At 36.0% G+C, this 16,093-nt stretch overlaps 1 long non-coding RNA gene across 2 annotated transcripts; it reads right to left on the bottom strand.

The window, feature by feature from the left end:
• Window positions 1-5,214: 5,214 nt before the first annotated feature.
• On the bottom strand, window positions 5,215-7,698 carry LOC133176312 (uncharacterized). Of its 2 annotated transcripts, XR_009719440.1 has the most exons (4): window positions 7,536-7,698; window positions 6,946-7,230; window positions 6,336-6,469; window positions 5,215-5,280 (listed from the first exon to the last, which is right to left on the bottom strand). It is a non-coding gene; the product is annotated as an uncharacterized LOC133176312 (long non-coding RNA). The 2 variants fall into 2 exon arrangements; XR_009719439.1 differs by lacking the exon at window positions 5,215-5,280 and having other exon boundaries at window positions 6,278-6,469.
• Between the last annotated feature and the right edge of the window lie 8,395 nt (window positions 7,699-16,093).

Here is a 16,093-nt window from a genome sequence, read left to right as displayed (position 1 = left end):
AAGAAAAAATCCCCCATTTTGGTAACATATAAGAGTTCAGTCTCTGTAGCCTTAAGCAGCACTCACTAGTTGTCAAGTTATTGGACTTAAAAGCCTAGAAAATGTGAATTCAAAACCATGTCAATATTCAACAAGAGGCCCATGGGCCACATCGCTCACCTGAGCTCATTGGCTAGGAAGAAGCAGAAATCAGTTGAGTATTGAACGGGGAGGGGGGGACTTAAACTTACACTATCTCAGGATGCTTCCATATCAATATTACTAATCATGGTTTTGCTGTTCTTAAACAGAAGAATTTTAAAGATTTTTTTCTTATGTTTTCCACTGCCACAGTAGCTCATTCTGTAGAGTGCTCGCTGTGATCGGAAGGTCATGGGTTCGAGCTCCAGTTGCGACTGACCTAATTTGATAAAAAATAAGTAGCAACTGTTCCTTTGCCAAGTGCTCAGCACTTTGAAGTGAAAGTTATGGCTCCTTCGAATGAGACTTAATAACCGATGCAGGCATAGGCACAATAAAGATCCCTCACTGCTCAATGGCCCTCAGTGCCGAGTAAAGAATTAAATTTGAAGCCTTTCACCGGAATATGGTGGAGTCTCCATAAGAGTGAAAAATTCTCAAATGGGACATAAAACAACATACAATCAATCAATCCTATGTTTTCCTATGTAAAACTCTGATCTCTCATTGTGGCCTCACCCTACCCACCCTAAATTTGAATCTACACTACCTGAGGATGCTTCTATAATATAATGACTAATGGCTTGTTCTTGAGCAGAAGATGTTTTGAAGATGAATCCTGTATTTTTTCTTATGCAAAATTTAATTGACCCACTGTTGTGCCCCCATGGTTTGAACAAACTTGATTCTATAATACCTAAGGTTGCTTCTGTATAAATATGACTAATAATGGCTTAGTTGTTCTTGAGAAGAAGATTTTAAAGATATTTCCTATGTTAATGCATTTCACATTAGAAAAGAATTTACCAAGAGAAAGTTTCAAAAATGTAATTAACTAAGGAGTAATTAATTAACAAAGATCGCATTGAAGTCTTTGGGGACAAGCGATTTTTTAAAAATAAAAATTCAAATAATAAGAACATCAATAAATACTAGGGATGTCAACGAGTACCCGGTTAACCGGGTACTCGATTGAACGTCCGAGTATCGAATACTAAAAATGGTACTCAGTTACTCGGAAATATATTTTTTTCTTATTTCAAAGTACATATTTTTATCAAAAACTTATCAAAAAATTACTTAAATATTCATAGGGTACATGTAATTAGCGTGTCGTCATCTACACCTGTAAAACACCTGTTATCGCCTGTGGCTGTGTATATACAGTAATTAATGACCAATCATCTGGTACACAGCAGTTCTCTCCTATTGTGGTCCCTAATTTTTGGATGGCTTCAATGATTGTTTTCAGAAAACATCGTTTAAGTATGGTTTATTATAGTCAAATCGTTTTTAAATTATTTAATCAATATACGGTAGCGAAATCGGACATGCATAGAAATACAGCTACCCACTTCAAAAGTGAAGAAATATTTAGAAATAACTAAAGATTTTAAAAAAATTGAAAGTCAGTTTGTGTAGTAGGTTTAATGGGAAACAACCAAATTATGAAATGATTAGATTAGCGATCCCAAGAACGTCTTTTCCTTCTCCTTCATTTGTCTAACATCACAAAACTGCCTAACAGATTGTCCTTTTGCGTTGATGAAATAGGTCCTAAACAAGAACTGTAAACCATTTTTATTTTTTTATGCATTAATTGTGTCTTTTGAGTTTATTTGATAAATAAATTTGTTACCAAAAATCATTTCCCTTTGACTCAGTTGTTTATATACATTTATAAACGTGATAAAACAGCTTTGGAATTTAACAGAGCTTTACTGGGCTCAAGAAAATTATCACACTGTCTTGTATTTTCATTTTTACCGAGTACCCGGGTACTCGATCGGAAAAACGTCCGAGTAACCGATTATCAAAAATTGACCGATTTGACATCCCTAATAAATACTGTCATGGAAAGATGCATTAAAACATAAGAAATAGAATGATTTTTTTTTTTACCAGATAAGTTTCTTTTTTTTTTAATTTACTTTTTATTAATTAAAAACACAGGGAGATAACCCTTAACAAAATTCAAGGTCATAAATGAAGACACATCCCACAATATTACATGCTAATAGTAATAAATGGGAATTATGTCTAAATATTTCCATTTCTATTTGTTTTCTCTGTGATAACTCTACTGTGATCATTCTACCGGAATGTAAATTCCGCCAGATGAAAGGTCAGGAGCTAAGAAGGCCTAATATGCATGTAATTCTCTTGCGGCTGTCTTTGTGTTTGACCTGTGAGGCCTCGTGTAATTTAAATCTTTCTACATTTTTAAAATCTAAATTTACAATTTTATTTCACAATGAAATGGAAATATAAGGAATCACTGTCTAGTTAGTATAGTATGCCAGGGACATCAATGATAGTTGGAAACGTAGGCAAATTATCCCACGTTTCCAACTATCGTTGATGCCCTGGCATACTCTATTAACTAGACAGTGATTCCTTAAATATACTGAGTATTCCACCCATACACATCTGTTATGTATTCAATTTCATCGAATCTGTTGCTATTAGGGATGGAATACCTTAACTTCTTTATTGCTGATTCAGCATCCAACTTCTTCAGCTAGCTTCTGAATGCCTGACTTTCCCAAAGCTTTGCCTTACATAACTTTTGGTTTGGCTAATCCATTCCAAGGGTTATCAGGTCATTCCATTATTTGAGGTCTAAAATGTGTTTTACTCAAATGTCTCTTAACCATTACACCTATATATTCCTATGTAAAACTTTGACTGTTGTGGCCTTGTCATACCCCTGGGGGTCATGATTTGAACAAACTTGAATCTACACTACCTGAGGATACTTCTGTTTTAATATGACTAATGATGGCTTAGCTGTTCTTCAGAAGAAGATTTTTAAAGATATTTCCTACATATTCCTATGGTAAACTTTGACCCCCTGCTGTGGCCCTGCCCTACCCCCAGGGGTCATGATTGGAACAAACTTGAATCTACACTACCTGAGGATACTTCTATTACAGTCAAACCTGTATTAAGCAGTCACCTGTGGGAAACATTAAAAGTGACCTTTATAGAGAGGTGACCTTTGAAAAGAGGTTCTTCTTTTTTCAAGAAAAAAATCTTTTCCAATTTAATTGTAAGTTCTGTGTTTTAAAATACTAAATCATGGAATATTAAAGAAAGATGTGTTTTGGAAATCAATGGTCTAGCTCTGTTAGATTTTTTTTTTAAATTTAAATAGTTTCAAGATTAAGTTCAAGCTAAATTTTATGACTCCAAAAAAATATATATATTGAGTCTAATAGGGCATCCTTCCTCCAAACAACAAAAAAACTTTCTTTTATTATAAGATGTCATCATCATGTTGTGCCATGAATAAAATATAATGTATTTTTTTTTTATCTAAACTGCCTTTAAAAAATACAAGTTTAGTTAGTCCTAACAATTGTATGTTTAATAATACATAAATAGTAGCGTAATAAACAGACAAGTCATAATATTCTCAGTTTTTCAAAGCAGTACATAATACAAATTGATATCAAATTCCCAGGTGTTGTGAGCAATGAAGCGTGGCTAATCCTAACGGTCGTCTTACCTAGTTGAAAATCACGAAATAATCAAGGACACATTGAGTATACAAAACAGTTTTAAATTAGGGTTTCTACAAATAATACATTTCCTATGTGTTAAAAACGGCATGCCATGCGTTTACACAATTACGCCTATCAGAGTTGGGCATGCTAAACGTGAACTAATAATTAGGAAACACCTAATTATTGTATCCATTAATAGATAAATAAGGATGTCTTGTTTTTTTTTTATATCACTCAGAATTTTTTTAAACCAGATTCAAATTCAATAACATTAAGATTCTCGTAAATCCGTTTTCCTGATAACCTTTTCGGTCACAGCACCCTTGTTTAGTTTTGTTAAAAAAATAAATAAATTATCCAATATTTTTAAATGGTTTTAATAAGGCCAATTATTTTTTCCAATACAGTTACATTATATAGGAAAATTCATTATGAGGAAATAAAATGACCGCATAGGACAGGTGACCGCTGGATAAAGGTGACCGCTATGACAAGTTTGACTGTATAATATGACTAATCATGGCTTCGCTGTTCTTCATCAGAAGATCTTTTCAGATTTTTCCTATATATTCCTATGTAAAACTTCAACCCAATCTTGCGGCCCAGCCCTACCCCGGGGGTCATGATATGAGCAAAATTGAATCTAGAGTATGTAATAAAGCTTTCACATAAGTTTCATCTTTTCCTGCCCAGTGGTTCTTGAGAAGAAGATTTTTAAATGATGCCACCAATTTTTTCAGGAATTCTTAATTATCTCCCCTTGAAAGAGGGTGTTGCACTTCCTGTGAACAAACTTAAATATCCTTTACACAAGGATGCTTTGTGGCAAGACGAAAGAGGGACGCTGGACACTTTTTGATCAGAAAAGCTCACTTGAGCCTTCAGCTCAGGTGAGCTAAAAGGGTCAATTTCAAACCCCAAACTATGCCACACAATTAGGGAGTGAAAGTAAAGAGGAGGGAATTTTACCTGCACAGTAGAGCAGACTGTCTGAGGAAATGCATCAGATGGATTCAGAGATTCCATCAGTTATGGAAAGAGAAAAATGCTCATAAGGCCAAGGTGCCATCATCTCCTTTGGCCAAGGAAGCTGAAAGATAAAAGTTTTCCACAGTGATTAAATGAAAATGAATCAAATCAGTCTGTCAAATTTTGCATAAAGCAATGATAACAAAGCAAAATTTCTCAAGTTTTCTTATATGTACAAATTAAGGTCTCACACAAGGAAATAATTTCACTATATGTTACTATGTAGCTTTAATTAAATCAATTAATTAATTAGACTCTCAGCAGATAATTCATGAAAGAGTAAATAGAGATTAATGCTGAGACAAAAATTTGAGATCAGAAAAAATATGCCTTATGCGGCTTTTAACAAAGAAAATTGACAGTAAACATACCTACCCTGAAATACACGTGGGTTTCACATGTTGACAAACAGCATCCAGGAAGTTGACAAACAGTCTACACACCATCCAGGAAGTTGACAAACAGCCTACACACCATCCAGGAAGTTGACAAACAGCCTACACACCATCCAGGAAGTTGACAAACAGCCTACACACCATCCAGGAAGTTGCATCATGCGCATCTAAAAAAAGAGTTCCCTTTAATTCAGTGGCAGAATTCTGCTAAAGATATGATGTTCCTAGTACATGAGTCCAAAATTAAAACTGTAGACCTAAAAAAAAGTTGCTGAAAACAAAAAAAGAAAAAGAAATTGTCTCTCTCTCTATATATATATATAGAACTACAATTGACTAAGGCCAAATAAAAAAATATGTGTGGTTCCGGTTACCCGACCGTCCCTATTTTGTACCCCCGACCCTAAACTTTTTTTCGGCAATTTTCATATTTTTTCCGGAATTTTCCCAGATTTCTATCTATGGCTCCGGTTTAAGTTTTAGTTCCAGCAATGAAGGCCTCCTTGCAAAACATAGTGCAAGTGTTTAATAGTGTTAAATCCAAAGCAAGCTAGCATGTAGGTGTCCCTACCAATATTGACTAGTATATTATCATACCACATCTAAATGCCACTTGCAAAGGAGTGATAGGTATTATTTAGAAAAATTAAGAAAATCATTTAAAAAAAAAAAGAACCTACCTACCTACCCTAATTTTTTTGGAGGTGTAACCGGAACCACACATATTTTTTTTGTTTGGCCTAAGTTCATTTTGATTGACTATTTCCTTGCGTAAGACCTTTAAGACGACTAAAAGTTAATGAAATTAAATACAATTTGCAGAAAATGTCTTTTAGTTATTTATCTTTCATATAGTGTATCAAAATTTATCTTTGTCCTTAAGGGATGAAAAATAGGAGATAACTCTTCCTAACAGATTATTGAATTTTAGGCTAAATTTCTATACAAATTCATCTACAGTATATTAATTTCAAAACTTAAAAAAATCTTATGAGTTAATTATTGAGAAAAAAATTTGGAATGAAATGCAAGCTGAAATGTTGGGGTTTTTGGCTATCTGCTTAAAAGTTTTTTGAACTCTAATTAATAAGCTCTAATTAGTTAAGAAACAGGAAGTTTAGTGATTTATACGGAATTAATTAGCAAAAATTTGAAAATCTTAATTCTAAAACAAAGTCAGAGACTGGAAAAAATGGTGTCAAAAGAGACTTCAATAATGTACCTTGGAGCTTTGATAACAGTGATCACTGATTAATGGCTGGTGATTAAGATAAGGGGTTCTTTAGCAGTGGGGGGTGATGAGGCTTTTCCATCAGTCATCAAAGAATGGAGTTTCTCTTAGTAGACCAGGCAGCTCTAAAATAAATAAACAACACAAAAGTTTACAATACTTAAAAATGTGCACCACATACAATAGCATTATAATATTATTAGAAAAAGTCTACAAGTGTACAGTTAAATAATAATCATGCCAAAAAAGGGACCAAAATGGTTGCCTCAACATCAATACAAAAAAGGAAGTATTCCTCACAACAAAGGCCAGAAGAATATAGGGACCACCAGCCCAGTCCAATTTCTAGTTCCCATAAGAAGACTAAGTAAAGAAGAGTTTCGGGACATTGTACAGCCACAGAAGAATGGAATATTTGCAGTTACAGATGCCAAGAGCCGAAGCAGTGAGATGAAGATTTTGTGACCCGGGCCAAGTGAAATCCAGCCTGTGGACTTCTACATGGAAGCTGTGTCAGATGATCCAAATTCAAAATTATACAAAGTCCTTCACCAAGAGAAGACTGCTAAATTGTGGAATCAGGCATTTATAGAACACTCACATAAGTTTCCATACTGTGATGGTTCACTGGACTGGAATCAGCATGGGGAGGAAAAACGAGGCCTGGCATGGATCCTTTTATATGATGTAAGAAGTGCCACTATATCAGTCACCGAGAAAAGCTTTACGAAGAGGTGAGGAGATCTGGAAGGGGATGAAGAGCTGCACAGCTAAATGTGGCCATGGCTGTCGGTCACCTGGGTACCAGTCTTACAACAGAGGGTATGCTTGGTATGCTTCTTGGTGCAAATATTGAACCAGCTTCAGCCACCAACATGCAACAGACCTGCAACAAAGTGGGGAAAATTATCACTGAAGTAAATAAAAACAGTATGAAGAAAATAAGGCAGAATATTCAAGAACTTAATAAAAATGTGGACTTCCTGATACCGCTATCAGAGCGGAAGGAGATGCCAGGTATAATAATGCCACCTTCAGTGCCATTGAAAAAACCCCATTCCAAGCTGCCACCCAAGTGACTTATACCGTAAGTGAAAATGTAACTCAGAGGAAAAATGTTCTGGCAGTGTTCTGTGGGAACAAACTATGCAAGAAAGGCACACACCTATGAAGCAAAGGAAAGGAAGTTACCTGCCCAGGACACGAAGACTACACTGCAACCCTTCCTCCGGAGACCACCATTGGAGATGAGAAGAGATGGGCCGCAAACTGTATCGGGGAGTTACAAAGTGTTGACCGTCCACTCGTCATTTCCCATTTCACCAGTGATGGAGATAGTGCCGCTGCATCTGGAGCATCTGTAAAACAAGGACATGTGATTCAAAACCTTAAAGACTTGCGTCACTTCCTTGACTCTCAAAGAAAACAGACTGCTAAGGCTCCATTCAGCAGTCACATGTTTCTGGAAAGAATCAATAAAGCTATAAAAGAATCCATGCAGAGAAGATTTGCCTTGGACCTGAAGCTTCGATGCAGGACAGAGTATGAGAATTGCTACAAACACTACTCCGGAGACTTACCTTTGATGAAGCGGGCTATGTCCACTGCTGTCATAAGCTGCTACCAAGGACAGTGCGGAAAGTCCCGTCAACTTTATTCCTTTTCCTGTCATGGACTGAAAAGCTATAAGTGGAAATCTTCAGTGCTGCCTAGTGACTTTGAATTAAACATGACAGAAGATGACAAATGTTTGTTAAAAGACTGTATAAATTTGACTTTAGGACAAAGTAATCTTGATAGAATTAAATATCATACTTGTACACAAAAATCTGAATCTGTGAATAGGTCATATTTAAAATCAAATCCAAAATGTATTACAAGTAGTAGAAATAGGGGTCATGGAAATTAAACATTGGAACTTTGTGAATCTGTAGGGGCACCTGTTGTAAATGAAAGTAGAGTGGTTCATCATCTAAAACAACAACAAAATAGGCAAAATTACTTCAAAATGAAACAAAAACTGTTAAAATATAAATCTCAAAGAGGAAAATACTATAGATCTAAAAGATATCAGCAGTACGATAAAAAAATCTAAAGACACTTACTGTAAATCACTAACAGATCCAAAATTAAAAAGGAAGTTGTAAGACTCTAAAGGGGGGGGGATTGATGCTGTGTATTTAATTTAAATGTATGAAATTTGCATTTAATAAATATTTTGTGAATTGTCTTACATGTAATAATTGTTGCTATTTTTTTATTATGCACTGAATCTATTCAACTGTGTAAATGGGGAAAATGTGGATATGTAAATGATGTATAATTGTATGTGTAAAATATGTGACATTTTCTTATACGAGGGAGTCTATGCATGTAAATATGTAAAATTATCTCATTAAAATTATTTTAATTAATAATCTTGTTTTTCTTACCTGTCTGAACACAACAAAGGTTACAGAGGTGATTGGTAGAAATACGTTGATGACCAGACTGCATGCCGCATTGTATATCCGCCATTTTTGATCTTTAAAAGGGGAGACTACTCCTGAAATCAAAAGGGCAGACTACTCCTGAAATCAAAGAAATTGGTCAAAATGAGAGTTACCTGTTCCTCTTTAGGTCTCACACAAGAAAATAATTTCACTATATGTTACTATGTAGCTTTACTTAAATTTATTAATTAATTAGACTCTCAGCAGATAATTCATGAACAAGGAAATAAAGATTAATGTTGAGACAAAAATTTGAGATCAGAAAAAACACGCCTTATGCGGCTTTTAAGAAAGAAAATTGAGTGTAAACATACCTACCCTGAAATACACGTGGGTTTCACATGTTGACAAACAGCCTACACACCATCCAGGAAGTTGACAAACAGTCTACACACCATCCAGGAAGTTGACAAACAGCCTACACACCATCTAGGAAGTTGACAAACAGCCTACACACCATCCAGGAAGTTGACAAACAGCCTACACACCATCCAGGAAGTTGCATCATGCGCATCTAAAAAAAGAGTTCCCTTTAATTCAGTGGCAGAATTCTGCTAAAGATATGATGTTCCTAGTACATGAGTCCAAAATTAAAACTGTAGACCTAAAAAAAGGTTGCCGAAAATGAAAAAAGAAAAAGAAATTGTCTCTATATATATAGAACTACAATTGACTAAATTCATTTTGATTGGCTATTTCCTTGCATAAGACCTTTAACTATTTATTTATCAGATTATATAAAAAATTAACTCTCTATGAATGGAATACATGTCATACACAATTACATGTAATACATGTTAATACATGCAAGGTCAAAATGATACATGCAGCTGAATATCATTTTAAAATTATACATCATGTTGAAGTTCTGTATGTCATGTCAGTAAGTCTAAGGGAAGTAACTCATATCTGCTGCTATGCTCTTTTAGCTGCGTTGATTGTTCTATGCAAATGAACCATTATGACTTTACCTAAGCTTGCTAAACAAAATTCCCACAGACTTCTACATTGCGGAAAAACAGCCGAGATGTGAAATGAAGTTGTCTCACTGCACCAGCATCATGCAGTGACCTGGCTGTGATGGACTCCTTGTGAGGGACCTGGCATCTAATGACAGATGCAGTTACCTGAGCAGAATGGGACTCCTCTGCGTGAATATTATTTGTTTGTATCAAGGCAGTACAATTATTATGAGGATGTAGAGACCAAATCCCTGGGTAGGAAAGATACACACTCTACACCATGGTCTTTAAGTTGGACTTAGTCACTGGGCAACCCCCTTTAGGTAATGGTAGGGTGAGGAAAATTCTTCCTTCTACTAACACTGCCCTTCTTTCTTGCAGTCCCTACAAAAAACATCAAATAAAATCATGCTCACAATAGAAACCCTTAATGAGGCTGAATGTCACCAGCTGGTAGATGTCAACACCCTTAGGGGGAGTGACTCCCCCACGACATCCCTGTACGGTGTGTTGGCATGAATAATAACCCTTGTACTCAGAGGTGGGTAAAACACCATTCCAGCCAGTGACACAGACTGTGTACTCATTTGCTGAGAATATCACAACCAAACATCAAATTAATAAACTGGTTACTGAAAATAAAGTTTGCTCTAAACATAGCCACTTACTGGATGAAGGCACTGCTGACAAGCACTGCAGTCCTGGGGTGTGTGGGGCAAATCTACCAGTGCAGCATACTACTGGGGATGAGTTCACCTGGGTTAGGGAGGGGATGGCAGAACTCCCTTGAAGAAAGGGATGTAACCACTGATCTGGACAGCTCTGCTAGTCAAGCTGCAGATTTCTTCTATGAGGATGGTCTGCTGCAAAGTAAACCAATTCATTATTTTGACACTCAACATTTGTCAGAGTCCATCAGAAAGTCAACAAGAGGCTCATGGGCCTCATTGCTCACCTAGCCTCAGCTCAGGTGAGGTAATTAAAAAGACCAAAACTGTTAGAGGTCATGCCAAAAAGACCTAAGGCAGGAAAAAAAAAACAAATTTGTGCATAACTTTGCCCTTGATAGTGTACAGCTGAGATAAATCAAGATCAGGCAGTACATGCTAGAGATGCAGATAAATTATTTTAAAACAAGCTGTCTTTTTTCCATATGTTTGCAATAGTGAAGTGTTACATGGGAGCTCATGCATTACACAGAAAACACTCTCTGATGTGCAGAGGGTCAGGGGTTGAAATATATGGTAGTCCTAGTCATTTTAGCAGGCTAGTCGTTTTAAGACTCAGGCTAGCCAGGGCTCTCATTTGTCTATAATTGGGGCCGTTCAAGGGCCCCACTCCCAATTCAAAAAAGGTACTTTTTTCCCAATTAATGTGTTAATTTTCCCAGTAGTCATTTCTCCCAAAAATTAATAAAAGAAAATATAGCTGGAAATATAATAACTTAACTTGCTATTCATATTCCTCTGTTTTGTAAAACAAATTTAGTTGATAGCAAAGACAGGAAACCCAATATATATGATTTTAAAGTACATATAATGGTTATCCCAAAATTTCTCAAAAGGTCTTTATTTTCCCAATCTTTACAGCCTGGCCCCATTCCCAAAAAGTGGTGTGAGAGCCCTGCAGTAGCTAATTTAAATGTAATGATAGTCCATTGCACTAGCAGAACGGGAAAAAAATTTCTCGTCAGTTCACTTTCTCTTTTCTATGTAGACTGGTTTCTTTTGACTGAGAAATAGTTTAATTTGTTTCTGTCACCAAAATGTGTGAAACTTTAACTTGTTACATTTTCATTTTGCATAGAAAAATTGTCGAGCTAGTTAGTTTGAGGTTTGGGCTAGTAATTTTTTTACTAATTAGTAGCCCCTGGGCTAATGGGATTTCCAGGAAAATTTCAACCCCTGAAAGGGTTCACTAAATAATAATTATGTTAGCAAGAGTTGATTTGAACTTCATTTCATTTGGATAAGTCAACATACATTATACACTCAATAATCTGTATACACTTAAGATTCAGAAACAAATTGATGCTGCAACTTATATTAATCTGTTTCCTTGAAATAATTTTGAACAATAAATGTTTGTTTTTTGTTTAACATCTCCCTCTTGAATATTTTGTACTCAAATACAATGTAGAGACACCACCATTGCTGGTTGAGGGCTGAAAATTTAGACTTACATGTAGACTCAGCACTCAAGGCCATTGAGCAGTGAAGGGACTTTTTGTGTGCCAGCACCTACTGTGACACAGGACTTAAGTTTGTTGCATCCAGTCTCATCCCCATGAACAATAAATGTAAGTTTGCCAATTTTGAATGACAAATAATTAAGTAAAATAAAATATTAAAGTAAAATGAAAAACAAAAGGCCCATGGGCCACAACGCTCACCTGAGTAACTCTGGCCTTGCCGTTTTTCACCTGATCCCCCCCCCCCCTTGTAGTACTTATTGTGGCCCCGATCTATTTGAACAATTAGAATCTAAACTACCCCAGGATGCTTACAAGTAACTTTCAACCTTTCTGGCCCAGTGGTTCTTGAGAAGAAGATTTTTAAAGATTTTTTTCTGCACATTTCAATGTAAAACTTGGATTCCCTATTGTGGCCCCACCCTACCCCTGGGGTCATGATTTGAACAATTTATGCCCTGTTCACACAGAGAGTTTAATTCACAGTAAATTAATGCAAAGTAAAATGATGCGAATTAATCTAATGCGAATTAAATTGCGTTCACACGACAGCTAATGTGAAGTAAACTAATGCGAATTATAATTTTATTTCTACAACAAGGCTATTCAGTGAGGCTTTTATGATGTCATTTACAAATCATGTCATATTGTGCAGAGCAGGTACATACATTTGACATAATTTAGTGATTAACATAATTTTCCTTTGTCTTCCACTCAAAAATAGCACAAGTACCCATATTTCACCATCGACATGTGGCCTGTGACTTAATTCTGCCTTATGCATGCTTCAAAATTTAATTCAAATTAGCTTCGCTTAGCTAATGCGAAGTAATTTAACGTGCAGTAAACTAATTCAAATTAAACTAATTCGCATTAAATTCTCCATGTGAACGCGGATCAAATTTAATTCGGAGTAACTTACGTTTAATTAGAATTAAACTCTCCATGTGAACAGGGCATTAGAATCTACACTACCCCAGGATGCTTCCACATAAGTTTCAGCTTTTCTGGCCCAGTGGTTCTTGAGAAGAAGATTTTTAAAGATTTTTACTACATATTTCAATGTAAAACTTGGATTCCCTATTGTCGCACCGCCCTACCCCCGGGGATCATGATTTGAACAATTTAGAATCTACACTATCTCAGGATGCTTCCACATAAGTTTCAGCTTTTCTGGCCCAGTGGTTCTTGAGAAGATTTTTACTACATGTTTTAATGTAAAACTTGGATTCCCTATTGTGGCCCCACTCTACCCCCAGGGGTGACGGTTTGAACATTTTAGAATCTACACTACCCCAGGATGCTTCCACATAAGTTTCAGCTTTTCTGGCCCAGTGGTTCTTGAGAAGATTTTTAAAAGATTTTTACTACATATTTCAATGTAAAACTTGGATTCCCTATTGTGGCCCCACCCTACCCCCTAGGGTCATGACTTGAACAATTTAGAATCTACACTACCTTAGGATGCTTCCACATAAGTTTCAGCCCTGGCCCTGTGGTTCTTGAGAAAATTTTTAATGACCCTACCCAATTTTTGTCTTTTCTTGATTATCTCCCCCTTGAAGGAAACTTGGCCCTTCATTTTAACAATTTACACTCCCCTTCATCCAAGGATGCTTTGTATCAAGTTTGGTTAAAATTGGCCCAGTGGTGCTTGAGAAGAAGTTGAAAATGTGAAAAGTGTATAGACGGACGGACGGACGATGGACAGCGGGTGATCAGAAAAGCTCACTTGAGCTTTCAGCTCAGGTAAGCTAAAAACAAGAAGTCTGTGAGCGAATGCTCATTAGTAAAACCCCTGCTCTGATGTGAATATAATATACTAGGGCTGTGTATTGAGCGAAAAAAAATCGATACGATACAATATTTTATGTGATATCCAATATATTGGATTCTTTAACAAGTCTATCTAAAAAGTCTTATAAATCATTTAATGCATGAATTTAAAAAAAAAAACTTATTGTTTTATAATCCATTTCAAAGTTCTTGTCTCACTGTCATTACAAATTACATTTCAAATTCAAACTTTTAATGACTGTGAAATCAACATGTTAAAATAAAGTTGTCTATGTATTTTGTAATATTTATCTAAGATGTGCTATCTGCTTAATGATTATATCATTATTGATAAATTTTAATTCAAAACAGTGAAAATATAACCTTTGGTGATTGAAATTCCCAACTTTTTCACAGATTTATCAGAAAATCTGCCTGTCCAATACGTAATGGAAGTTATTGTTTTGATACGATACATCCTTAAATATCGATATATATTGAAATACTGATACAGCCCTAGAATATACCCTCTCATGTTGACACTGAATTCATACAAAATGAATCCCACCATATGGCATGCCTAAACAAAGATTGTGCTAAAATTTCAAGCATCTGCGCTGAGTAGTTGCTGAGAAAACTGTGACGGAAATTTGGTACGAACAGATGCACAGATAAACAGGAAGTTATCATCTGATTCAAACAACAAGAGGCCCAGGGGCCACAACACTCCCCTGAGCACATTGGCTAGGCAAAAGCACAAATCAGTTCAGTATTGAAAATATTACAAAGAAGGGGGGGGAGGGGGGGGGGCGGCTGGAATTTTACACTACTTGATGATGCTTCCATGTCAATATAACAAATGGCTTTGTTGTACTTGAGAAGATTTTTAACAAAATTTTTGCTATATATTCCTTTGTAAAAATTTGATCCCCCAGTGTGGCTCCTCCCTATCCCAGGGGTCATCATTTGAACAAACTTGAATCTACACTACCTGAGGATGCTTCTATATCAATATGACTGAACATAGCTTTTCTGTTCTTGAGAAGAATTTTTATGCCCCCGGATCAAAAGATTCCAGGGTATATTGTTTTTGTCCTGTCTGTCTGTTTGTCTGTTTATCTGTTTGTTTGTTTATCTGTTTGTCTGTTTATCTGTTTGTCTGTCTCTCTGTTGTCAACTTTAACCTTGCCCATAACTTTCAATTGGTTGGAGCTATGACTTTCATATTTCAAATGTGTATTCCTTGTGACAAGACCTTTCTTTGGGTACCATCATATTTGACCTTTTGAACTTGACCTTGGAGTTTGACCCACTTTTGTAAAATTTTATGAGACTTTAACCTTGGCCATAACTTCTGAACAGTTGGTGCTTGGGGTTTCAAACTTCACATATGTATTCTTTGTGACAAGGCCTTCCTTTGGATACCAACAACCCACAACTTTGACCTTTTGACATTGACCTTGGAGTTTGACCTACTATTGAAAAACTTTAACCTTGGCCATAACTTTTGAATGGTTAGAGCTAAGGCTTTCATACTTCACATATGTATTCCTTGTGACAAGACCTTCCTCTGGATATCAACCTCTTTGACCCTTTGACCTTGACCTAGGAGTTTGACCTACTTTTGAAAAACTTTAACCTTGGCCATAACTTTTGAATGGTTAGAGCTAAGGCTTTCATACTTCACATATGTAATTCTTGTGACAAGACCTTTGTTTGGATACCAACCACTTTGACCTTTTGACCTTGACCTAGGAGTTTGACCTACGTTTGAAAAACTTTAACCTTGGCCATAACTTTTGAATGGTTGATGCTAGGGCTTCAATACTTCACATATGTAATCCTTGTGACATCACCTTCCTTTAGATACCAACCACTCTGACCCTTTGACCTTGACATAGGAGTTTGACCTACTTTCGATAAACTTTAACCTTGGCCATAACTTCTGAATGGTTGGTGCTAGGGCTTTCATACTTTACATATGTAATCCTTGTGACAAGACCTTCCTTTGGATACCAACAATTTTGACCTTGACCTTGATGTTTTACTTACTTTTAAAAAACTTTAACCTTCACCATAACTTTTGAACAGTTGCAGTTAGGGCTTTCGAATTAAACATTTTTTATCTTTTGGCCTGGATTTTGACTTGCATTTGAGAAACTTTAACCTTCGCCATAAGCTGCCATACGGGGACATCTTGTTTTCTATATGTTCTTATGTAAAACTTTCAATCCAAGATTAAGGCCCCACCCTACCCCTGGGGGTCATCATTTGAACAAAATTGAATCTACACTACCTGAGGATGCTTCCATATCAAAATGATTAATC

Source organism: Saccostrea echinata, unplaced genomic scaffold (assembly GCF_033153115.1).
Source record: "Saccostrea echinata isolate AGI-Se365-2 ecotype Australia unplaced genomic scaffold, CSIRO_AGI_Sech_v1 ptg000073l, whole genome shotgun sequence".
NCBI classification, from domain to species: domain Eukaryota; kingdom Metazoa; phylum Mollusca; class Bivalvia; order Ostreida; family Ostreidae; genus Saccostrea; species Saccostrea echinata.
This window is presented reverse-complemented; position numbering and strand designations above follow the sequence as displayed.